We start from the raw sequence: 25,611 nt of genomic DNA, 5'->3' as shown, positions 1-25,611 counted from the left end.
GATAACAAATTTTTAATTTAAAAACAAAACAATATTGTGGACAAGGAAATAAAAGAGATGGACTAAGCATTTTGGCTCTAAAATGCAAATAAAAGTTTTTCTTATTGACAACGACAGATAAAATCTTTTGTGACTAGTATTTTAGAAAAATACTACATGTTCGGTCACATTAGTCATAATTATTTAAAAAAAATTTGTCCGACATTTCTTATTTTAAAACGAAGATCGCGATTCTTAACATGTGAAATAAGAAAAAAATCAGCAAGTTTAGTGAAATCCATGGTTTTAGGAAACCCGATTTAATGATATATATAGACACTCTAACCTGGGACGTTATTACGTTCGAGGGGTACAATTATGTTATTTGCACCGACGCGAAATTAGAACGTGTTACATTATTATTTTCTAATTTTAACAATAAATTAAACATTTTAGTTATATGGATTTAGCGCTACAATAAATTCATAAAGAATATTAAAATTAAATAGAAACATTACAACCGCTACCATAGAGGAAATAAGAACCAATAACGCTAGCGAATTTATTAACTACTCATTCAATAAGACTTACAAGAGAAGGGTCTCAAGCCATCAACTGTACCTAAAGATACTTTTCAATACATGCTAAATGAAAGAAGCATTTAAAGCTTATCTAACATGACCCGAGTATGTTAAAACAGTCTAAATTTCTTAAAAACTATTGGAGTGAGGCTATCCGTGATGCAGTACTAATATTTAATAACATACCAAAGAAAGAAGAATATTAAATTTTTGGTTTTAATTCCAACCTTAATTCATTTAAACCTTTAAGTCTTATATTGTGATCTCAACTTTTAAAAGGAAATCGCAAGATAGCGCTATGAAGTTATTCCTCTATTTTAACATTAGATTCCACCGAGAACAAACATGACATACTTAGTATTAACACAGTGAAAATTATAAGGTTCAGAGACGTTATATGGATTAAGGACGTGTTTCCTTTTGACAACAGAAACATAATTCAAACCACACTTAGATCTTTATCTATCCCTTTGCATAAAGAGCACTACCTACCAAACCGCTTTTACTATGAACCCTGAAGTAATATACAGCCGTAACACGGAAACCAACAACGTTATTAATGCATTTAAGGAGGACAGAACATCTGAACTAAAATAGAAAACAATAGCTCATTTAGAAGAGCTTGGCCTTGAATCTTTAAGTAAAGATACAGTCTCGGGATCAATAAATAACCTCAAAAAGGATTTACTCATCATAATGCAAAATAAAAACCTTATAAGAAACAGTCGGATAAAATTAAAATTCATGAAAATTTTAAGATTAGAAATATATTTGAAGAAGTAAAATGCCTTTAAGATGGGGAAGAAAACGACTGCGGAAAAGAACAGGTACTATAGAATAGAGATATACATTTCAGTGAGGGTTACGAATAGGGAAGCAAAAGACCCTCAAGTGTTGCGGACGACATGTTAAAGAAGAACAGGTTATCGAATGCCTTTTAACTCAAAACTTAACATATTCTAAAAATTATGTAACCAGCAGAAAAAATGAACTTACATCATTATCAGAGCATAGTGGCCTCGATATTACTATGGATTATATTCCATAAGGTTAACTAATTTTACGACGTGTAGGTTACATTTTAAATCAGATAATCAATACAAAGCCATATTAGTTGCCAGAGGCTTTTAACAAATTTTAATTCTTTTTATCAAGCACTTATTTCTTCAGTGTTATCTAACTCTTTCTTTAAGACTACTTTGCAAAAATACGTAATTTAGCCATACACACGGAGGACAAGACAACGTCATTTTTACATACAAAATTACATATCCTGTATTTGCACATATACTACAAGGAATCTATTTAATAAAAATTGAATTATCCTATCACTAAAAGGACCACCTCGGAACTTTACTGAACAACAAAAGGAAAATGTGCATAAAAATTTGTTACTCTATACGGTCTTTAAGGGTCTTCAATCAAGATTTTTCTACAAGGCCTAAAAATTATGGTTGCAATTAAAGCAAAGTAGATGGACCTATATCTTATTCGAATAATGACATACATAACTGAGGATCATTAACTTCTTTGGTCAATTTAATTACGTTCTGATTCAGTTTGCTAGTTTTTATCCTTTTCCTGATATCACCAAGTGAGTGGTGAAGGCGAGATTTTGGGTCAGGTCTTTAAACTATTGCAGACTGTTTTGCAGCTTGCAATAAAGTTGACTTTTAGTGTTCGGAGGGAAATCCTCAATGTGGGCCCTGATGAGATTATACTCCTTTTCTAAACATCTGACCATATAATCCTTTCTCTTTATTAGCAGAGTTGCTTTATCGCTTTTATTTAAAGGTGGACTGAGTTCAACTTTGGTAGTATTCCTCAGTGATAAGTTGAATTTTTTTACTCCGAAACAAATGTAGGCATTTACGTTGTTAATTATATTGAAAATTTTTTAGTGACCACACCTCCTTTATTATTAATATGAGGAAATAATGTAATTTAAGAAATCTGTAAAAATTCAAAGAATTTTGAGAATTAACATCGACGGGCAGGCACCTCGACGCCTCCGACTGTGTCAGCGTCACAGTAAATTCATAGATATACAATGCTGCGCCTTGACACGTTAGTGTCTGCTTAAGATTCGTATATATATATAGGCCGAACATATGTCTATGTTCGACGCCATCCTGTTAAGTTAAAGTCATAACAGTAACTAAATCTTACAGAAACACCATATTGACAAGAAAACATTTTAACACTACCTTTGTCAATTAACACAAAGCTGAAACCCCCTTTGGATGGGGGTGCTAATGCAACCATTTATAGCCTAGTGGAGTCACTACAAACATCGCTGCTAATACTCGCACTAATATTTTAAATGTGCCACTTCCTTGCATAACCGCTTTCTACACTGCAACAGTGGTGAATCCATAAAGTGCTCGTTTCAAAGGATAAGGTATCTCAATAATTCTAAAAAACTTTCTCTAGTAATAAATTATTAAGATTACCAATAAAATAAGGTATTAGTAGAGTGCTACTGTAATGCTTTACGGGCAGACACCCGTGATTATAAGACTACCAGGGGATATTTTATCCTTGTTAATCGCTGCCCTTTGATTTTTTCATTTGCGGAAATTGTATATGTCAACAATTGTATATCCGTCATGTCCCAAAACTTAGTGGTCAGAACCTCTAAAAGATATAAATCTTCAACACAAACAAAAAGGCAAAAGGAAACGAAACAGCTACTTCAGCACAAATATATGGTCTTAAAAAGACTTTTAATACTATACAAAACCTCTTGGTTGTAAAATCTTTGTATACACATTATAAAAGGAAATCAGATGATAGGGCCACAGAAGGTGAGAAGCTATCAAAACCCCATGACTATGCACAAGAAGAAAATATACGGAATATTAAACTTAACAAAAGGGATTATACACGCTATAGGGATATTGTATAATCTAAAATATATTTATCCTTACGAAGATAAAAAAAAAAAACGAAAATTATTAACGTGTTTAAGATTTACATATAAACGAACTTTAAAAATTGAACAATTAAACAATTATGATCGAAGATATGAAAATTAATTTAAATGAAATAATAGTGGCAATACAAAAAACAATCATGATATTAAACCTCATGGAAGTAACAGAAACCACACGCAAACTACGTTTTGACCCCCCCCTCCCCTTCCCTCTAAAAAAATGTTAAATTTACAAAAGATGCAAGGAAACAAAGATAAAAGCTCAACAAAATACAGAGCTTATAATTTAAGGTCTACAGAAAAACTGACAAACAAAAATGCACCAAATACGCACACTAAAATAAATTAATAAGGAAAACAAATATGGAAACAATTTGTTTAAAAAAAAAATTCTATAAAACCAATACAATCATCTTACAACGACCAGAACACAAGAGATGACGAAAAGATACAACTAAAATCGCACGTTATTTAAAAATCGTCATCAATGAACGAAAGAATACACTGACGGCTATTAAAAACAGCAATATTCCAAACCAACAAATAAATATAAACCTTACAACAAAAACCTCTCCCAAAAAATATAGAAAACGTAAAAAATGAAAGTTATACTCCAGAACTAACAGTACAATTGATAAAAAACAAATCAGTGAATGTGCTAATGGACACCCAATAGATACAGAAATCACAACGGCGAATCTCGCACAATAAACTAATAACTGACATGCAGAACCCCTAAGAAAAGCACCGTAAGACAACAGTGGTAACAGAAAAAGATGAAGGCAAATAGCTAAAACGAGAACAGTCTATTAACATAACTTACTAACATTAAATGAAGCTAAAATTTTCGAAGGGAAAAAGAATATATGAATGCAGCGCGCAAAGAACTTCTATTAATAATTGAAAGTTTGGATCGTTTAAGTATGCATTTCATAATGTTACACAAAGTTTGTATACTTCGTTCACTTAACATATATTGGTGGGTACCTGTGGGTATTGAGCTAAGTATAATTCTTTTTGAGTTTAGTTTTCTTTAATAGATGTTTATAAAATCACTTTTTTTTTAACTCTTATTTTTTTTCATTTATTGCCGTACTTAAGTTTTTATTATTAAATGTTGCGTTTCTAATGTTTTTATTATGGTTTTTAATCCATATATGAAGTTTAAGTCTAATTTCTTCTTTTTACTAACGAACAACGCAATTGTTTTATTTGATCTAGCATCTGTACCCACAATTACTCTACCTATTTGTAGCCGTCGTACGAGGGTATGTTTCATTCCAGTGTGTCCGCATATAAAAGTTGGCCAGGTTTTCTTATGTTATGAGCTAGGCTTTTTTTTACTAAGATTAATTTTTTTTTAATTTACACATCTTTCAAATTTCACATTTAGAAATGGAAAAGGGATGCAAATTTTTAAATATTGGTGTGAGTTTTTCGTGTGATGCAAGTCCAAATTTCTAGTGTTCGATAGGTGGAGTATTCTTAATAATGGTATTAGTAATTGTGTAATTTCTTTCGCTATAATATGTAATTTATCTTGCTTTTACCGTTCAGTAAATTTTTGTTTTTTATTGTCATTTTTTTTATTTGTACTCTTTTATTTTCGTGTATATTTTTTCATCTAACGTACCTATCAATAATAAGTTATGTTTAAAATTTATTGTCATATATAACTTTTCCTCTGTTTAAAAAAAAAAAAATTATTTGTCCGGTAAATAAGAGTCTAATTTCTTGTTTATTGTCTGGGTAAAATTATGTTCTCTTTTTACATTATTAATTATCTTTTGTACTTAAGGTAGTGTGGGTTAGCAGGCCGTATCTACCACAAATTCATTGTCATCGTTATTCTCAAGGTGGGTTGTATAATAGTTTTTGTAAAATTATCCATTTGTGGGGTATTTTTATTTTGAGCAAGCACTCTCTATATCCAACGTTTCTTGTTCGTTGATACGGGGACACCAGTTAGAATAACTAATGTTCCTTATTGCGTCGTATGCGCAACATTATGGTTCTTGTACTTTGTTTCTTAGTATTTGTAAAGAGAACTTTAGTCTGTGAAGCTGGTTTATCTTCTTCTAGGGGGAGGGGGCGTGTATCTAATATCTGTTTTCTGCTAGAAGTACGGCATTTAATGCGTATTTAAAATCTACTCCCTCTGGATTATTGCTGTAATGTTATTCCAGCGACATCCAGTCATATATAAATTCACCAGAGTAATAGATGAGTGCAATATTTTTATTGATACTAGCAAAATGTCCCATCTAATCTTTAAATTTATTGGTAATACAATAGCGTTCTATAATTAATAACTAAGTTGATCTAGTTTGTTTAAAAAGGTTTGTATGCTTCTTTGTTAAATAAATTCATTTTTCTCATATTACTTATAAATTTGGCCATAGATTTATTTTCATATATTTTTTCATTTTTAGAAGGCTCTTTAGGCTTCATTACATCGAGTTCACGAAAACGGTTTTTAATATTATCATGTGTACTGGTTAGGATTATTTGTATACCCAGTGCTAATTATAATTTAGTTTAATCAAATAATAAGTCTTGTATACCATGATCAATTTCATGCATTTTAACCACTGTCTTAGTTGAATCTCTTCTCTTAAAACGTTTTCCTTTCTATTTAGCAGTGTCTTGATTTATTTAGTGTAGTAGAGCCTTAGCGCTTATAACTTAGTAAAATATTAAAAAAAAATAAAATAAAAGAATTTGAAAAATATGTAAATAAAATATGCAAATGATATATAAAATAATATTAAAAGTTTTGTCAGCTGTTTTTATTTTTTATTTTTTATTTTAAATAATATTTCCTGATGCTTGGTCGGGTAGTAAAAGGAAACACCGAGTTTACGAGCCCTCGACGGGGTGATAGCGTACATATTAGCTTTAAACCTTTATTTATTAATGGCGTTTTCTAGTGCTCGATCGAGTTAACAACTTCTAATACGCGAGCTCTCTAAAAGGTTTTAGCCGTCCATGAGTGCAAGCATAGCTAATCTTCACATGTGTCCCTCACGTTCAGTTTGGACCCCCAACTTAACTTTCAACGCCAAGTTAGGAGCGCTGCCGCATTTATGGCGGTATTGTGCGCGGTCCCACAACTGGAAAGTTATTTCTTCCGCTGATAAGCGATTAGTGTGTCCAGCTATCCGTTCGTAGTGGGTGACTGCATCATTTTTAAAGATGTGGTCAGCAGCTCGATCCGTAGTTCGTAGTGAAGTATACCATTGCGCATTAACCACGAGGCGTTTGTTTCGTCGCACTTGAAGCGAGGAAATGATTGCCGATAAGTCGTAGGTCCCGGCAGGAGATGCATATGTCATTCTCGCCTTCGCTTATTGCGCAACGAAAGTTTACTTTTGCTGCATAACAAAGGATATACCATTTGGGTCGTTCCCTTGACCTTGACCGCCACGTAATTTACGTGTGGACTCCACGACAACTTAGAATCTATAATGACCCCCAGGTATTTTACCCGAGGACATCACGGAATTTCCGTGCCGTTAAAGGTTAACGGTGTCGGCAACGCATGGCGTTTCTTCTTTATAAGAAGCGCCTTGCTTTTGCTGCGTTAATGAAGAGGTCCCATTGACACCAGCTAGCAAGCTTCGAAATTAAATTCTAAGTGCTAACATAGTAAAACGGATGACTTGGAGGAAGCATAAATCATTGGTAACATTGGCGTGATTGGCGACCCGCGTGTGAGGGTAGGCCGGAAGAGGAATGTCGCTCTTATAAAGCGCGAATAGCAGGGGCGATAGAAGAGAACCTTGCGGAACTCCCGATGTAAGGTAGTGAGGCGACGAAAGTGCAATGCATACTCGAACGATGAATACCCGGCAGGAAGGGTACGACATGAGAACTTTAGAAGGCCGAGCAGTGTCGCCAAAGCATGTAGCTTGCATAATAGGCCACCACGCCATAGTCGGTTGAAAGTCTACTTAACATTGAGAAGGAAAGTGGCTTTTTTGAAGATAAAGGCTCTAGTCATCCACTTGGTAGGCGAAGAATGTCTTGGGTTGTTGAGTGTCCTTTGCGAAATCCAACCTGAAACTCTGGTAAAATTTTACGAGCGTCCACAACCGCCTTCAAACGGTTAAATCACTACTTCAGCTATCTTACCAACTGCCAACAAAAGGCTGATAGGTCGATAGTTGTGAGGCTCTGATGCCAGTTGCCACCTCTTCGGTAACATCACGACTATCGCCATTTTCCAACTCCCGGGGAAGTAGCCGAAGGTCAACACCGAGTTCGCAAGATCGCATAGATGATTACCTAGCAGCCTCTGGAAACTGTTTTAAGACCAGGTTAGTGATGCCGTCAGGGCTGGGCACCTTTTGCTTCGGTAGTAATTTGATAAATGATTTGATCCCGTCAGTGGTAGACAGCTTCAGAAAATCAGTGGTATCAGACGGGATAAGAGCGAGCGTTGTCGACGGGAAGAAGTTAGACGGCAAGCACTGGGCAGCTAGATGAGCAGTAAAAAGTTTCGCTTTATTTTCTTCGCTTTCGGCTATGGTATCGCCGATGCGAAGTGTTGGTTAAGTAGAATACCCGCAATTTCTAACTCGCTTAATAAATTTCCAAAAAGAGGCGCGATCGATATCACCAGTTTCTGATACTTCCTTTTAGTTGTTATCCCATTGACAGTTTATATAAGTCATCAGCTTTTTCCTGACGTGTCGATGAAAGCGGTTTAGCATCAGTTTGCGCGTGGAAGGTGATGACTACTGGAATGAGTTGCCGACGCACGCATATTAATGCCTTTAATTCCTCAGGAAGGCGTTTAGGGCAGTGCACAACTTCACGTGTCCTCGTTGCTCTGCTGTGAGCTTCTGTCATCGCGCGTTCAAATTCGACCACAGCATTGTTTAATTTAGCGGGAGTATCAAATGGAGTCGTAAACGGTGGGAACACCTCGAGTAATTCAGAAATTTTGTTCCAATTCATGGATGATCGGGAGAATGTGCTTATTGCTCCCTTTTAGTCGCCCATTTCGAGCAGGACGGGCAAACGATTTGATAACAATTCACTTAGCGTCTCAATAGCCGTTGGAAGGCATATTTTTATTAACACGGCGAAATCCAACACGTACATTGGGTCCGTCTTCCGTCTTCCTGTCATGTGCGTCGGCAACTATCCTAGGGCTCTCAACCCCCGCATTCCTCAGCGTAAGCCTCAAAGATGTAGCGTGTAGCCGTTCCGATATGCAACCCGGCTGTTCCACACAGGATGTTTACAGTTGAAGTCACCGCATAGAATGGCCGGGATGCCATGCACTAAAAGTAAGTCAAGATCGAACAACGTGAGTGGTTGACTTGGCAGTTTATAGATTGACATTACAGTAATGGGTCCCTGCCTAGTCAGGATAAGGGTAATACCAAATGCCTCGATCACTTGCAGAGCTGTTAGCGCTTTTAAATGGTGTTGGATGACTCGCTTAATAGGAATAGCTATTTCCACTGGTGTACAACTGTTCCTGGCGATATGTCGCAAAGTAGCAGATATTAAATGGTACATTAGGGGAGAGTTGTGCTTCTTTGACAGTACAAATATCTATTCTTTCACGTTGCATTGACTCTTGCAACTCGTGTTTTTTCATCTGGACACTCTCCGCGTTCCAAAATATAATCGGATCTTTATTTTTATTTTTTTGTGATTAAGTGTTTGAATTTTAAAAGCTATTGCAACGAATTCTAAGCCTCTCACGGAATCGTGCGTGGTCGAGAGATTTGTCGTCAAAATAGCTAGCAGCTGCCTTAGATTCGATTGCGATCGCTGTTCTTGTTGTTTTTGTGTAGCTGTATCAGTGTTATCGATGTTAGTTAGATTATTCACAGGGACTCCCTCTCAGACTGAGAGCATAGGATATAGTTGGGGTAATGGTAGCATCAGAGGTGGTAACCGGGTTTCTGATCGCGTAGGCTGACCGGCCAGTTAAGGCCTCCACGGGTGACATACGCGGAATTCTTCAGCTGTTGATCTAAAATATCTCTCGAACTCGGGATCAGGACCGTTGGGCTGCAAAATGTTGTACAAACGGGGCCACTTTGATTTTTCGCAAAAGTTAAAAGGAGGGGCTTTCTCCTTACAAGTTCGCAGTAGATGATGGTTCATTAATAATAGAGTCTTGTGTCAGACGTCTATTTATCTCTATGTCAACGGTGTCGTGTAAAACTCTTGATGGCTTCTCTCGGTCTCTAATGACTTTCAGGTTGTCGTTACCCTTATTGGAGCTATTATCATTTTTATTAACAGGATTAAACTCATTACTATAGTTATCACTACTAATACTTTTATTTTTAATATTGTATATAACATTTTTTTTTTAGTTGTTACTGTTGCTGCTAACAATTATAGTGTTAATGACGCTATTATGGAACTACTAGTCACAAGATTAAAGTTACCGTTACTATTATTCTTAATATTAGCTATCCCTCCGTGACTAGACTCTTATTATGTAATCTTTAAAGTCTAGCTGTCTTCTAATACCACTTGAAAGCATCTGGTTGATCTGGAATTTGTAGGGCTATAATACATTATTATTGTTAGTTACCTTATCAAAAAGGTTTCTTTCGCCTTTTATACTTATTTTAGTCCTGAGTGATTTTAATAATTTTAAGAATTTTACCTTTGTAGAATCTAACTCTTTGCCGATTTCTTCTTTTATAGCCAGTAAGTTAGCAATCAATGCTCGAAGCTCTTCTTAAGAACTCATATTTAGTACTAAGATAAATATATATTTTTAAAAAGGAATTGAAAATAAATGAAAAATGTAAATAAAAAAAATTAAGAATAAAAAAATATAAAATATAATATATATATGCTCTGTAATATTTAAAAGAAATAGTTTTTGAAAAATATATATATGTAAAAATAATAGAATCTGCGATAAATATTTAACTTATTTACATAGCGATTTATTTAAAAATAAACTTATACATATTAGAAAACTTTAACTACGTAAATTATAACTACTAACCTTATACTACAGACCATATATACATTACATTTCTTAGTTAATATTAAGTAAGAAGTTGAGGCGCGCAGGCCACACACCCCCAGCCCGGCGGTTCGACAGAGCGATAAAGTCTAGCTTTAAGCTCGTGCTAAAGCAACTCCGCGATCGGCGGCGATGGCGTGCACTAGCGCAGATTTCGTGCTTGACCTCGTCTGTCAGTAATCGATTGGTGCGCTGACTGAGCCGATCATAGGTGGCGAGAGCATTGCATCGAAAAACGTTAACCCAGGGGCTCAATGCAGGGGTCATTACGTAAGGAATCGTTGCGAACAAACCACGGCGCACCTGTCATAGAGCGTAAAAGCTTGTTTTGTCTCACTTGAAGCGAAGAGACTATTGCCAATGAGTCGTAGGTCCAGGCAGTAGACGCGTATTTAATGATCAGTCGAATGCACAGAAAATACAAGGGTCGTTTTTTGTGCAGCGAGAGTTTGCTTCGAGCACAAAGTGAAGAGTAAAGGGTTTGAACCGCCACCTTGACCACGCGATATAGTTTGGTGCGGCCATTACAAGGGCTTATTGTCAATAATGACTCCCTGGTATTTCGCCTGAGGACGCCAAGGGATTACCTTTTTTCTAAGGTCAGAGGCGGTTGTGGTGTGCTCTTCTTTTGCTATTTTTTGCATTAATAGTAATTTTTCCTACGACGACACAAGTTGGCAAACGTCCATAGGTAGTATTGCAGATGCTGGCCCAATAGGGCAGGTGACTTTGACGAGGAGTAAATCACCGATTCATCCGCATATGACAATCCGCGTGTGTCGCGTAGATTAAGTGCTAAGAGTAAGGATGATAAAAGAAATCCTTTGGGACTCCGGCGTGGTGGAATTAAGGGTGAGTCGCATCGCCGACCCATTTATATATCAAAGGCACAGTCCTTAAGGTAAGCTTGGTCACGTCAGAATGGACAGGAGGAAGGGCTATGGCGTGTAATTTATAAAGCATGTCCTTGTGCCAAATTCGTTCAAACGGTTCCTTGAGACTAAGAAAGACGGCGCCCTCTTCAAATCGAAGGCACGGACTCTGATTTGTAGATCGTAAAATTTTATATATCTACTCCCAAAAAATATTAATAAATTAAACACAACGTGATTAATTAAAATATACCAATTTAATTCGGTGTCAACTAAATTGTATGCTAATCGTAGTACCTTAATAAATTTATGTTTTGAACATGAACGAATAAATATGATGCTGTTGTAAATAAAACAATAATATAAGTCACGCTTAAAATTTACTTCGATAGGAAGCAGATTAAAAAGGTAATATTTGAGAAATGAAAAAAGTTAGCAACTAAAGTAATCAATGAAGGAAATGCTTGCAAAAGATTTGCTAATGGTCTGTAAGGACTGCAACTCTCACAAGAAACCAAGTTTTAAACGATATTAGCGTTTTCAACGGTATAGATTTTAATACGGATATCCAAGAGGGACAAAACTTTTTGTTACAGGAATATTGTTAGCTTTTTAATTAATATTTTATTATTACTTACTAATTATTATCGTTCTAGTGATACCACGAAAGAACAATGCCAACTGTCGGATGTGTATCCTTATAATAAATTAAAAGCACCCAACTTAGGGCATCCCCTTTAAAGTTGCGATTAATTTTGAGAGGTTAGAAAACTTTATTATAATAGATTAAGTGTTCGTTGCTCTACCGAATAAGAGTTACTTTATATTAGTAAAATAGTGTGAAATTAGTTGTTAAAATCGTTTATTAATAACTAAATAACAATATGGTAATAATTTATTTAACTAATAGATAGTTATAATAACTATTTTTGTCGTTAGATTAATTTAAAAAAAAGGTAATAATATGTTTTTTGTTAATTTCATATATTTAGTTATAACTTGAAGTCTTGTCTATAGTTATTCGTAAACATTTACTCGAATATTTTTAATAACCGAAAATTGATGGGTATAACATTAAAGGAAAATTGAAGAGTCTTGAACGCTTTGCTAGTGGGTATTTCAGGTTGAAGATTACTTAAATAGAAAAAGCGCATTAGAAGCTTCACACATCCCAGAGTTTTACGATAAAAAGGAAAACGCAGACGCTTTGAAGGCGCTAATAAATTGGCATGCATCCAAGTTTGTACTTTTTCGTTAGGTGAGTTATCAGAGAGAAGGAGAATATTGCAGCGAAAGTTGTAATGAAGGTGAATGAAGTAAACAACTGTCATGGGGCGAACTTATTGAAAATTGCAATAAACTGCGCCCTTTACTATACTTATGGCACAGCATATTGACTGACCTACATGCAACTTTATAAGAATTGTGAAACAAATTTGTTTTAAAGATCGGAGGAAAAGAGGAGTTTCGTAAAAGAGGAAGCCTTTTTGTTTGAAGCACACGAAGTTTATATGGAGCTACCTCGAACCACAAATTTCTAAGAAAATGAGAAATTTTAATAAGTGATGGCAATTTAGAAGCAACTGAAGGTTACGAAGAAGTGGAGAGCTTTATGGACAACGAGAATAATTCTTTAGATACAAAAATGGTTGATTTTTTTTTTTCTGAAAAAAAAAACTTTATATTGAGAAAAACCGCTCTCAGTTGCAACAAGTTAATATAAATAATAGTTTAGTGAAGAAAGAGCTTAATGTAATTTGTGACTTTGATTTACAGAACAATAAAGTATTGGTAAAGAGCGTTTTTCACTAATAACTTCAATACTGAACTTGACTGTCTCGCACGTTGTAGGGCGCATTATGAAGTTAATATAAATACTTTTTTCAATGTAGAGAAGAGTATCAGCTACCAAAACCTAAAAAAAGGGGCTAATATAGGTAAAAAGGTAGAGAAGCACGAAAGAAAACTTAAATAAGTTCCTTGTAACTAGAAAATAACCACGAATATTTATTAATTAAACAAAAAGTAAGGATTTTCATTAAGCATGATACTGGTAATGATTGGCCTTCGACGGCCTTCGAACCCTTTCTACTTGGTAAGAAAAAATTTTAAGAAGGGTTTATTTTAATAAATAGAAACTGAATTTGAACTAATTCTTCGAATCCATTTTTTAAGTATAAATATCACGAAGCTTTAACAATAAAAATAGCTTTTGCTGAAAAGAACAAAACCCCTTTATCACAAAGAGGTTCACTTCACTACTACCGTCGCTGACCTTTAAAAAAGGTAATCCCTTGGCGTCCTCAGGCGAAATACCAGGGAGTCATTATTGACAATAAGCCCTTGTAATGGCCGCACCAAACTATATCGCATGGTCAAGGTGGCGGTTCAAACCCTTTACTCTTCACTTTGTGCTCGAAGCAAACTCTCGCTGCACAAAAAACGACCCTTGTATTTTCTGTGCATTCGACTGATCATTAAATACGCGTCTGCTGCCTGGACCTACGACTCATTGGCAATAGTCTCTTCGCTTCAAGTGAGACAAAACAAGCTTTTACGCTCTATGACAGGTGCGCCGTGGTTTGTTCGCAACGATTCCTTACGTAATGACCCCTGCATTGAGCCCCTGGGTTAACGTTTTTCGATGCAATGCTCTCGCCACCTATGATCGGCTCAGTCAGCGCACCAATCGATTACTGACAGACGAGGTCAAGCACGAAATCTGCGCTAGTGCACGCCATCGCCGCCGACCGCGGAGTTGCTTTAGCACGAGCTTAAAACCAATTTGTTCGCTATCACCCTGTTGAGTACTCGTAAATTCGGGGTTTTCTTTTACGACACGATCGAGCACAGAGAAATATCATTAATAATAATAAAAAAATAGCAGAGGAACGGTTATCTCCCTTTCCGAGAGGAGCTCATACTCGGGGAGGCCTGGCAAGCAGTGGCGCTGGCAATGTCTCCAGGTGACCTCGGGTCTTGTGTTGCCTAAGGCCGCCTCTCCTGGTGGTGGTTTTTAGCGGTTTTCCACCACACTAGGCCGAATGGCGGGAGCCTGGACTCGATATTTCCCGCTTTCTCAGTCTTCGGGATGTCATGATAGCTCTAAGAAGAGCGGGCGTTGGCAGGCACTCGCCCCCAAGTACCCATGCTGCTGGTGGAATAGGATTAAGCAGCCAAAGACCCCCATGGACCTCCACTGAGGCATAAAAAAAAAAAATCAGAGTTTTTCTCTTTTAGCTCGGTTTTTTTGCCTGTGACTGTTCGCTGGGTGTTTTCCTCTTGCTTGTTTCCTCTCTATGATCCAGCAATTAAAGAAGGATCGCATAGATTCGGTTTAAAGAAAAACCTCCTAACTACTGGAAGAAAAACCTTATTGACAGACTTTAGTTGAAACCCTATAAATATTTAAACACTATTAATATGTAACAACGCCTGCAAGGGTTCCTACTCTGAATAACTTTGCTTTATCTTTTGAGTATAAAAAACTTTACAACTGCTTATAAGCCTATTTTTGTGTTTCCTCTAATATATGAACAAATTTACTAATATATTTATAAAAAAAATTTACTTGTTATCTTTTTAAAAAGCATTAATAAATAAGGTAAAGTTTTTACTTGCAAAGTGTGTACATGCAAATTTTTTAGGGTTCGTACTTGGTGTATTCTGAGATAAGGCGAATAACTGGATCTGGACATCTTAGGGGCGCCTTTAGTTACCGGCAAATATTTTTTTGAAGTTTATCAAATTTTTAAATTATAAACAAATAGAAATTTATATAGAATTTTACAAGAGTGTACATAAAAAAGAGCTATTTAAGATATTTTCGAGCGTTAAGATATTTACGTTAGTTGGCTATACTAATAGACGTATATGCTAACGAGGGTTTACTCCTGTAGAGTAGAATTAGAGGGTCAAACAGTTTTTTTAAAAACTAAAAAGTTACCTCAGAAGCGTAAGGAACGCATAGTTAAAATTTAGATAATCAATATTGTTTAAAAAAAATTTAAAGAATTTTCATTATTAAATGGAAATTAAACAGAATAAAAAAATCAATGGAAGGCTTAAGTCTCAAAGATATAAGTGATAAGTGGTTTGATGAACTTAAAGAGGATGTAGGCGTTCAAGAAGAGGTAGAAGTAATTTTCTATTCTATAAATTTATTCAAAAATTTATCTTTTTTAATACTTTACATTATAAATAAGTTGATAGAAAATTTATTTATTATTTAGTATTTTTAATAAAACACTTCCTCTTGCTTTATGGTTGAAATTAAATTTGCATAAACTATTTATATGAATCAAAACAATATTTTAATATTTAATAATATGTAAGACGATTTATCTTTGTAATTACTTATAACTATATTAAAATTTGTTTCATTTAAGATTAATCCGCTTAACTTTTATTTTTAGCTATTAAACATTTATAATTTAAATATTTAAATATTCATCCTTTTAGAAAACTAAAGATATTAACTTTTTGCAAGAATTTCAGAAGACTAAGTCTCTGCCTGCATCACTCTTTCGGTTAACTTAGTCAAAATTTTTGATAAATTTCAGAAAAACAATTTTTTAATATTTTATCTTAATTTTTTTATTATTAGGCTTTATTCAATCCACCGTGAAAAACTTGTTGAAGCTTTTGATCTCGTTGAAAGAAAAAAAGTCTTTGTTTATCGAGCGCTTATAAGTAAAAGACAATTTTTTCAAGTGCGCCTAATAAATTTATTTATTGATTTTTTTTGTTTTGATAATTTTATTTATTTGTATATTTTTTTTTAAGTCATAATCTAAATTTTATATTAATATTCCTAATTTATAGTTATAAATTTTAACAGGAAATTTACGAACAATCTATTCTAATGATTTTTGATCTTTATTATTTACGTTTTATTAAATATTACATTGATAGTTATTTTTTTAGAAATTTATGTAAATAAGAAAATTTCAAATGTTTAAAAAAAAATTTGAAGTAAATTTTTTTGTAAAATAGTAAAAATTTTTAGCTAAGAAAAAATTATATTATTTATTTTGAAACTTTTTAAAATTTTTCTCTTATTTATTATAATTTACTTTTTTTCATGTTAAAGTAATATTTACCTTTGAAAGGATTATTATTATAAAAAATTTATAAATTAATAATTTTTCCTATTTAATAAAGTTATAAATAGTTAACAAACTGCGGAGTAATACTGACATTGTTATTAACTATATTAGAAAAGTTATAAATTATTATACAATAGCGCAAAGTAAAAGTAAAATTTCAAATAAATTATTATAATCCTTTGGGGTAATAAAGCTTATTAATAATCATTTTCGCTTTCGTTTATTATTTTTAATTATGAATTAATAAAAGTTTAAAAGTTTAATAAAAATTTACATATTAAAATTAATAATAATAATAATAAAATAATTAAACTTTTTTAGGTGTGCTTTTCCCTTATACTTGGAAAAGTAGAAAAATAATTTATTTGTAAAAAGTAAAATTAAATTTATAATCTTTTGGGGAAATTATTAAAATATTTCTTTTATGGCCTTTTCTTAAATTAAAAGCCTATTTATAATTCTTTAGTGGTTGAATTTTTATCAGAAAATTTATAATTTTAAAAAAAATTTAACTCGAACTAAAAAATGTAGATTTATTAAAAAGTTGTTTATTATATAGATAATTTAGCAATAAAAAAATATTATTTGTAATAGTAAAAGGTTCGGTTTTGATGATGATTCTTGTATATAATAAAAAATGATCTTAACTTTGTTTTTAAAAAATTTAGAGATTTTTATTTAAAATAATAATAGTTATTAAAAATAATTCTTTTTTCGTACTATTTATTTGTATATAATATTATTAATAATTTTTTCATATTTTTTAATTTAATTTTAAAGTAAAAAGTTTAATTTCATTATAAAAATAGTAATTATTACGATATTATGCATTGGAAAAAAAAGACTTTAAATTTATTATAAAAATTGTTATTCCTATGATTTAAAGTTTAAACTTATTGTTTATGATGATATTTATATATAATATTGTTAGATTTATAGTTTAAACTTATTAAATATAAATAGTTATTACGAATATATATATAATAAAAAATATCTCTAAATTTAAAGATTCAAAGTTTAACTTTTTTATAAAAAAGTTATTACGTTGTTATTATATAAGGATATAATAAACTTTAAAGTTATTTATAATAAAAATTGTTATTACAATGAAATTTATTCTACACAATATTGAATAACATAAAAATTTTAATTTATTATATAAAAATAATTATTATAATTTCTTAAAAAATGGTCATTGTGATGATCACGATATAATTTATTATACCAATTCATATATATATTAAGTGTTGTTTATTATTTTTGTAAAAAACTTCTAACGCCCAGCTTTGTTTAGTGTGTTTTTTATATATAAAATTTTACAGAGCAATAAAGTACATATATAGTGTTTTTTATCATCTGCAAAAAACTCGAGCTACTAAAAAATTCATTAAATTTTTTAATAAAACTTTTTATATTTGCAAAAAAAAATTTTTGAAAATTTAAAACTAATAAAAAAGTTTTGTAAATTTTTAAAAAAATATTAACTTAAAGTTATGAATTTTCAATTTATTTATAATATTTATTAATAAAAAATTTGTTTTTATTTTTGTAGGTAAAAGATTCTCGATTATTACTTTGTCTTCCTGATTGCAACTTTTGTGAATGCGATACTTTTCTTGAATCAGGTTGATAACTCACGCCTTTAGCCATATAAATTATTAAATATCTAAAAAAAAAAGTAATAGAGTAAAAGTATATAATAAAAGTAATAAATAATTTTTGAAAAAAGAACTTTTACTTTTTAATAAGTAAAAAATTAAAATAAATAACAGAAAAAAAATAAAAAAATTCCCGAGAAAATTATTGCATTAAAAATTAAATTAACTTTATTTTTTTTTTTTTGTTTATTATCGCAATAAAAAAGTATTAAAAAAAGTTTAGCAAAATTTCAAATCTTTTTTTTTAAAAAAAAAGTTAAGTTATTCATTTTTGTTCTTAATATGAATGAAATATTATAAATAAATATTATATTATTATTTTTTTAAAAAAAAAATGATAATTGCTTATTAAATTTTTATATATTTATTTATATTCCTTCTCCAGTCCTTGAACGGAAAACTCTTCATGTAAGGACTTTATATAGATAATATTTTGTTTATTTATTGAAAGTTTAAAAGTTATTAATTTATAAGCTTTAATATTAGTGTAAACACGTTTTGGCCTGCAAACTTTCGTCTTCCTTAAATATGACGAAAGTAAATTATATAACTTTTAAGAATACTGTGATGTTTTAAATTTATTAATGATAAGGAAAACCTTATTGAGGACGACCAATTTTCTATTATACTGGGCTATTAATGAAGACGTATACAGTCGCTTTAATTATTATTATTGTAATTGTTAGGAGATTTAAAATTAAAAAAATTATTCTATTTAATATATCAATAAAATTGTTGATCACATTAATTAGTAAAATTAAATACTTTTTTAAATTTCATAAAAACTTAATTCTTTAGTATCAATATAAAGAAAATTTGACTGTTATTAAAACCGTTAATATTTCACAAATTCTGCAGATCTTTTTTTAAGAAAGCAGGGAACTATTAAAAAGGTGGACGATTATTTATTTGTTGATTGATGAATGTTTAAAATTTTCTTTTGAGCTTTTAGGTTCTTTAATAACGTTAAGCTCCTAATAAACTATCCTGTAGACAGTTACTGACATTCTGTTTGACCCTATAAGGCAGTCCAATGTATTAACTTGTCCTCTGGGCAATAAAGAAAAAACTTCTCTACAGCCCGATAGGCTAAGAGGAAGCCAAAAAACAAAAGAACTAAAATCTCGTTGTTAATTAAGGTTAATGAATATATTATATATATAATTTTTAAAAAATAGTCTTGATATATTATAAATCTATCAGTTAAAATTAATTAAAACGCAGAGCGCATACCCTCAGGTGGGTGGAATTTGTCTTATTTACCCTACCATTCTCTCAACAGATGACATTCTACCGTCGACCGCATAGCAAATCGTAACTGCTTTTAATCCATATTCCCTCTAAAAAATTAAAGGAGAAGTAAAGAAGGAGTCCAGTCCCTCTGGAGTAGGAGCGATCGATTCATTGCCTTAAAAAAAAAAGTATTTATACCTTCAGGGAAGAAATAGAAAATGTACAAAATGTGGGACAAATATAGAAACACAAGCTGTGACACGTGGTACCTAATTAAATGGAAACATACTATAAGCCTGGTACATGTGATATAATAACACATGGTATATGTACAACGTGGTATGAGCACTCGTTATCTTAGAGTAACTAACATTAATTTTGCGTACCAGCCCATGGGCAGGTTATGAAAAGATAGAAGTAAATAACAACCCAAAAAAAGTGTGTTATATTTAAATATATCAAGATCAATTAATGTAGAATTAAATAAGTAGATAAGTTCAGTGTATATAATATGATATTAAAATATACTATTATATGTTAGCTCTAAAGTATAATAATATTTAGGTTGACTTAAGCATATTGCAATAACAGTTTATATGTACCCTACCGCTATTATGTGTGGATAATTTATCATTTAAAAAAATAAATTGTAAATTGAAATAAACCTAAAATATATCAGGGCGCTAAATCGGGATTCAAAGGTTGTGGTCTTAAAATTAAGAATATAAAAAAAGGGATTCTGATTGGTGGGAATACCAAATTTGATCAATTCTATCAGGGTTTAAAATTAGGAAAAAATAGAACAGATGTAAAGAATAAATAAAAAAAATTTAAAAAAATAAAGAATAAAAAATACAAAAATGTAAAATATAAAAAAAGAAAGATAAGAAGTCTAGCATTTCCTCCTGATCTTTATTCAATAAAGTTTTAACATATATATAATTATTCAGTTAAAAGAATCTAGAAATTAAGCTTCCGTAAGGTGAAATATTGAGACTAGAAATTTATAGTTTACTTTTAACTGGATGTAAATTAAATATATAATATATTTAGATTCCAAAAAGATATTGCACAGTAAAACAGGTTAAATTCATCTTAAAATTTAAAGAATTTTTTTTTAATTTTCCTTGATAAGTTCTTCGAATCCGTTTTCATTTAGTATGACAGAAGATTACTATAAAAGGTAATTCCTTAAAACTAATTTAGTTAAAGGAAAAAAGCATTTCATTTAGGTTAATAATTTTAACTGACTCCTAAAATAATTTTTTAGTATAAATTCCACGAAGCTTTTGCAATAAATTTAGTTCTCGAGCTTTATTCTATTATTCCTTTTGCATGTTTCTTACCAATCTATTTTAATGGTGTTCGGCTCTTTTATACCTATAATACCAATCTGGTTATAACTAACAGCAGAGGTTTAAAACTATTGATATGCCCCTGTATTCTTCATAGCGATACAGAATTTGTATAATCAAAGTCTTGATAGTTTTCATCTTGCAGTCACGATGTAACTGAGCCTTACGTAATCATGGAGAATCCGTAATCATGAAGTGTTCCAACAAGCGGAAGCATACCATTAATACGCAGACAGTATACTTATTTTTACTGCTTTCATCGAGTTGCCTACTCAGATTGAAATTTTTACGCTAGGGCTAGTCCTAGGTTTAAAATACTTAGTGTTCTTCAATTTTATAATATATAGCTGAAGATATTACCAAGGGGTTGCTATGTTCACTAACCCTATTAAAAATAGTTATGGACAACGCCTTATGTACTCTAATAGGTTCAATATTTAAATCCTATGAGGTTAAACATTCGTAATATATCATGAGGCATTAGTGAACATTGGCACCAGCTTATTTTAAAACTTTTGAAGTTGCTCGAAGGGTCTAGAGGGGCAGTAACCCAATGCAGTGGAAGCATAGATTATAGTAGAAAGAATTTTCGCTTTATACAGTGATACCTCCTTTTTTAAAATTTTATTTTTCTCTTTCGATTAAGTCAAGAATATAGTGCTGCAGTCAGCCTTTTGACTTTCTATCGTATATAATCTATATATTTTGCCCATGTCAGTTCACCTTTATCACCCAGAGATATTTTTGCCTTGGAACTCCAAGGAAGCTCAGCACCCTGTAGCAAAAAAAATTTTAAAGCCGTTTTTTTTCGTTTAGAGACAAAAGGACATCTGATCTTCTTTACGTTAATTTTTAACCTTCAATTATCGTGCCATACACAGACCTTATTGACTGAAATATATAGGCGAGGGCAAAGTAATGAAGATTTAAAAATGGAATATAAAACCACATTATCTGTAAAAAAAGCAATGCTTGCCTCTTTGATGGTTGGAAGTTCTGCTATGTAAGTAGATATAAGTTAAGGAGACAAAGAGGAGCCTTGATGCACTATTCCATTCATTTCATGCAAAAAAAATTTTAAAAAAAATTTCAGTAAGCTTAATCATAGCCAGAGAGCAGTTAAAAAGATAAAGTTTGTACAAAAGGCCGCCATGCCACACGATATCAAAGGACTATTTTATGACAAGAAATACGTGGCCCGTTGCTTTTTTAAATTAAAGTCTTTGGTAACTTCTTTAACTATACTTAATATATACAGTGCCGTAAAATGTTTGTCTATAGAGCCATAGCGCTCAGGAGGTAGTACATTTTTTTAAAGTACAAATTCTTCGAGTCTATAAATTTTTCCTAGAAATGAGAACAGTCTAATGGGGCGATAATTACTAATTTCAGGTTATGGAGTGCCTTGGAAAGCAGTACGGCGATCTAGCTATTAAACAACCCAAAGTGAGAGTCTAATTAATTATACTAGTAATTCACACCAACCGGGGTCTTTTTAATAATTTTAACATGTTCAATATGTTAGCCCCTCCAGCAGCTTTACTGTTATTAAGGTCCACTTTAGTGCCATCTATTTCTTCCAGGCTTAATATTAAGGTGTTACACTCCTCTTTAATAACTCTTCGACAAACTTCATAATTTTTTTATCGTTTTCGTTTTCTTCGAATATAAGTTTGTGCAATTCTGCTTGATATATAGCAGATGCAGTTGCTTTTTCTTTACTCGCAGATTTGATGTTGTCCCCCGAGTCATAAAGATGGAAATGGATATCCTTTGGTCAACAAAGATTTGACAAGAGGCCAAAAATTTTTTGATGTTGCACAAAGTCAATTTTGTCCTCCCTAATAGAATTATAAAAGGTCCGCTAGTACTTTAGTAAGGCTTAAAGAAAAAGTCGAAAAAGGGTGTTTTTATTTTGTGGTCAAAAGTTCTATAATACCTTCTTTTTCAACTACGCAGCGCCTCTTCGCAATCAGCAATTTTTCTATCAAAGGGAACATTTATTTAATTGGGAATTCTTGAGTACTTTTTAATTACTGTTCAGAGCATCCTTTATAGCGTTTTCCATCTTAAAATGCTGTTTAACAACTCTTCTACTTTATTAAAATTACATTGATCTAAACTTTGATTATATATAGTTCTTTCGTAATCGCCACAATGCAATCAGGAGGTCGTTTAAATTCCATCGGAACCGTTAACAATTCAAAAAACCATCTGGCTATGATCTAACCGTACTTCGTAATAGTTAGTTAAATTTTATTCAATTAGTATATTTTCTAGTACTGACAAATCTAATACATCCGATGGGTGTCTAGTTAAATAACTTGAAGACTCTGAGAGCCCAACTTCAGCTAAAAAATTCCTGAAACCTTACTTCTAAAAACATTCATTGGGATTATCTTTTTACTATTCCAAGTGGGATGTTTCACCAGCGGCAATAGCTGAGGCAGGCATTTTCAAATAATAAATCAAATGCGGTACAAATTAAATTCTTATCATGGAGCTTACATACTGCAGTTATGTCGGTTTTTCCGTGGGCGACAATGTATATAAATACTAGAACAGCTCGAATGATGCCATCCTCGAAGTTATAGTTCAGCTCAGATGAGGAATGCACTTCTTCATAAAAAGGGACATTCCTTTGCTTCTGCTTTTATTATTTGCAGTATGTGCAGTAATTTTATAGTATTAATCTATGACATTTGTTTAGATGAGCCTCCTTTACTAGGGCAATAATCTTTCTTTCAATGAACTCACGAAAATTTCTCATTTTGTCACAATCCATGAGCATTTTAGAGAAGAATTTTTAAATTTGTATGTATAAAAAGTTTATGGGGGTCCATTAAGTACATAGAGAAATAAGCTGTTGCAACATTCATTTTATTTTGTCAACTGCGTGGCAAGCGTTATAATGAGATCGTTTATTACATTTGAGAGGTATACAAATAAGCTATATCCGGCTATCTACTATATTTTTTAAGAAACCTACAGTGCTTTTATATTATTCGCTGTTGTCATCAGTGTTAGTAGGAGGTATGAGTGTTGTATATATAGAACGAGTACAAACTTTGATTGTTGTGTGTATACCATATTTTCTTCCAAGTTGCTTGAATTTAGATTCTTGACAAAATAAAATAATTTTTCGATTTATATTAATATTTATACTCGATGTTTTATTAAATGAAATTGAGCAATATATATACCGACAATAAAATACCAATTTTTTACTCTGATCCTATACTATATTTTTTAAAATTATTCTCCTTATAGGACGGATTTGTGATTTAAACTTGAGGTTGATTAGGTAGCTGTAAACATAATAGCATTAAATATGTAAATTATTATAGTTAATTTGCTTGTCACGCTTCTCCATTTTTTGTTCCGGGTTTTTTTTTCTTTCTCTCTTGGTGTAGGGCTTCGCGCCTTTCTTAATGTAGCTTGAGTTGGACTAGAAGACCAGCGATACTGTTTAGAGATAGTTTTGGTCTAGAGTGCGTAAAACCAAAGATAGTAAGAAAACTTAGTAGTCTAGAGAAACCCTATTTAAATAGTTAGTTATTTAGTAATACTAATTTTATTTAATAAATTGACTTTAAATGAACACTATTTATTTATAATTAATATTTTTGTAATCGTCTATTAAGTCAAGATAAAAAATTTTAGCTAACTATATTTTTGCGCTTATTACTAAAAGGCTTTTCATTTCTTTAGTGTCCTCCTGGTACTCTTTTTTTTTTTTGGCGTAGTAAATTTTTGAACTACATACCTTGAGAGAGTTATGTGTACATTGGTCTATTAAGTTTGGTAGGCAAAAATGTGGTGATTATATAAGCAAAATGGCATCGGCTTTTGTTCATAACTTGCAATGCTGAGTAGTAGATTCAAAGACTGTTCAGATAAAAATGAAAAATAATTTTATTATAAAAAAAATATCAGCTGTTTAGTGATAACCTCTCGCTATTAGTCTTGCTTTACATTTGTTGTTACTTGTCTTCCTTTGTGAAGTATAAATTTTTTCTTAAATAAAGGGACTTTGTCAGTAGTAAAATTTTAACTCCATCGTGCTTACATAGTAAAATAACGAAAATCTGAACCAAAATATATAACTTGCTTTTATTAATTGAAAAAAAGCATTTATAGAAGTGGAAATTAAAGTACCTATAATACATTACCATATATGCGAAATACTTTGCTTCACTAGTTTGACATTAAAAATTATCAAATGATTTTGTTTACTGCGTATACGTAGGAAATCAATTGTTTTACTTATAAAATCTAAGCTAATGGTGTCACAACTCACTTAACTTTTTAGATATTTATTTGAAAGTTAATATTTAGCAAATAATTCGTTACTTTTATGCAATGGAATTTTGCTATGAAGTAAAAGTATATATTTTTGTTTTCATGATTTAACTATTTTTCCTTATTATATTATTGATAACTAAATATAAAGCTTAAAAGAGACATAAAACATCTAAGGAACCCAAAATAAATATGTATATCCGAACGTTGTGCTCCAATGGTTAAGAAATTTGAATGTAAAAAATTGGTATTTAGGCCTATACGCCTAACACAGACAAAAAGTGGGGCAGTTATGTGGCACGTGACCAAGGCGAAATTAAAGATTAAAAATTTGAATGCGATTGCAAGTTTACTTTGTTTTTTATTTTTTAATTTTAGCACTTGCATACTACGGCCTATCTTTTTAACTATGACCTTAGACGACTTAAATCTCAATTCACCTCTTTTGCAGGGGTTGGATTACGAGTGCCCATACATGTCTTTTATAAGCGAACTACCTATGAAAAACCGCCAAAGATTTTCAGTAATCATAAAAATTTGCAAAAAAAATGGCGTTTTGCATAAATAAAATGA

General features: G+C 31.8%; 1 long non-coding RNA gene across 1 annotated transcript; it reads left to right on the top strand.

The window, feature by feature from the left end:
• Positions 1 to 18,530: 18,530 nt before the first annotated feature.
• On the top strand, positions 18,531 to 18,795 carry LOC135145846 (uncharacterized). Its single transcript, XR_010283579.1, has 3 exons — positions 18,531 to 18,556; positions 18,635 to 18,685; positions 18,741 to 18,795. It is a non-coding gene; the product is annotated as an uncharacterized LOC135145846 (long non-coding RNA).
• Positions 18,796 to 25,611: the final 6,816 nt, after the last annotated feature.

The sequence above is a fragment of the Zophobas morio genome, unplaced genomic scaffold (genome assembly GCF_036711695.1).
Source record: "Zophobas morio isolate AGI-343-1 ecotype UQ-CSIRO unplaced genomic scaffold, CSIRO_AGI_Zmor_V1 ptg000194l, whole genome shotgun sequence".
Lineage (NCBI taxonomy): Eukaryota > Metazoa > Arthropoda > Insecta > Coleoptera > Tenebrionidae > Zophobas > Zophobas morio.
Note: the sequence above shows the minus strand (reverse complement) of the source record. Positions and strands in the feature narration are given on the sequence as shown.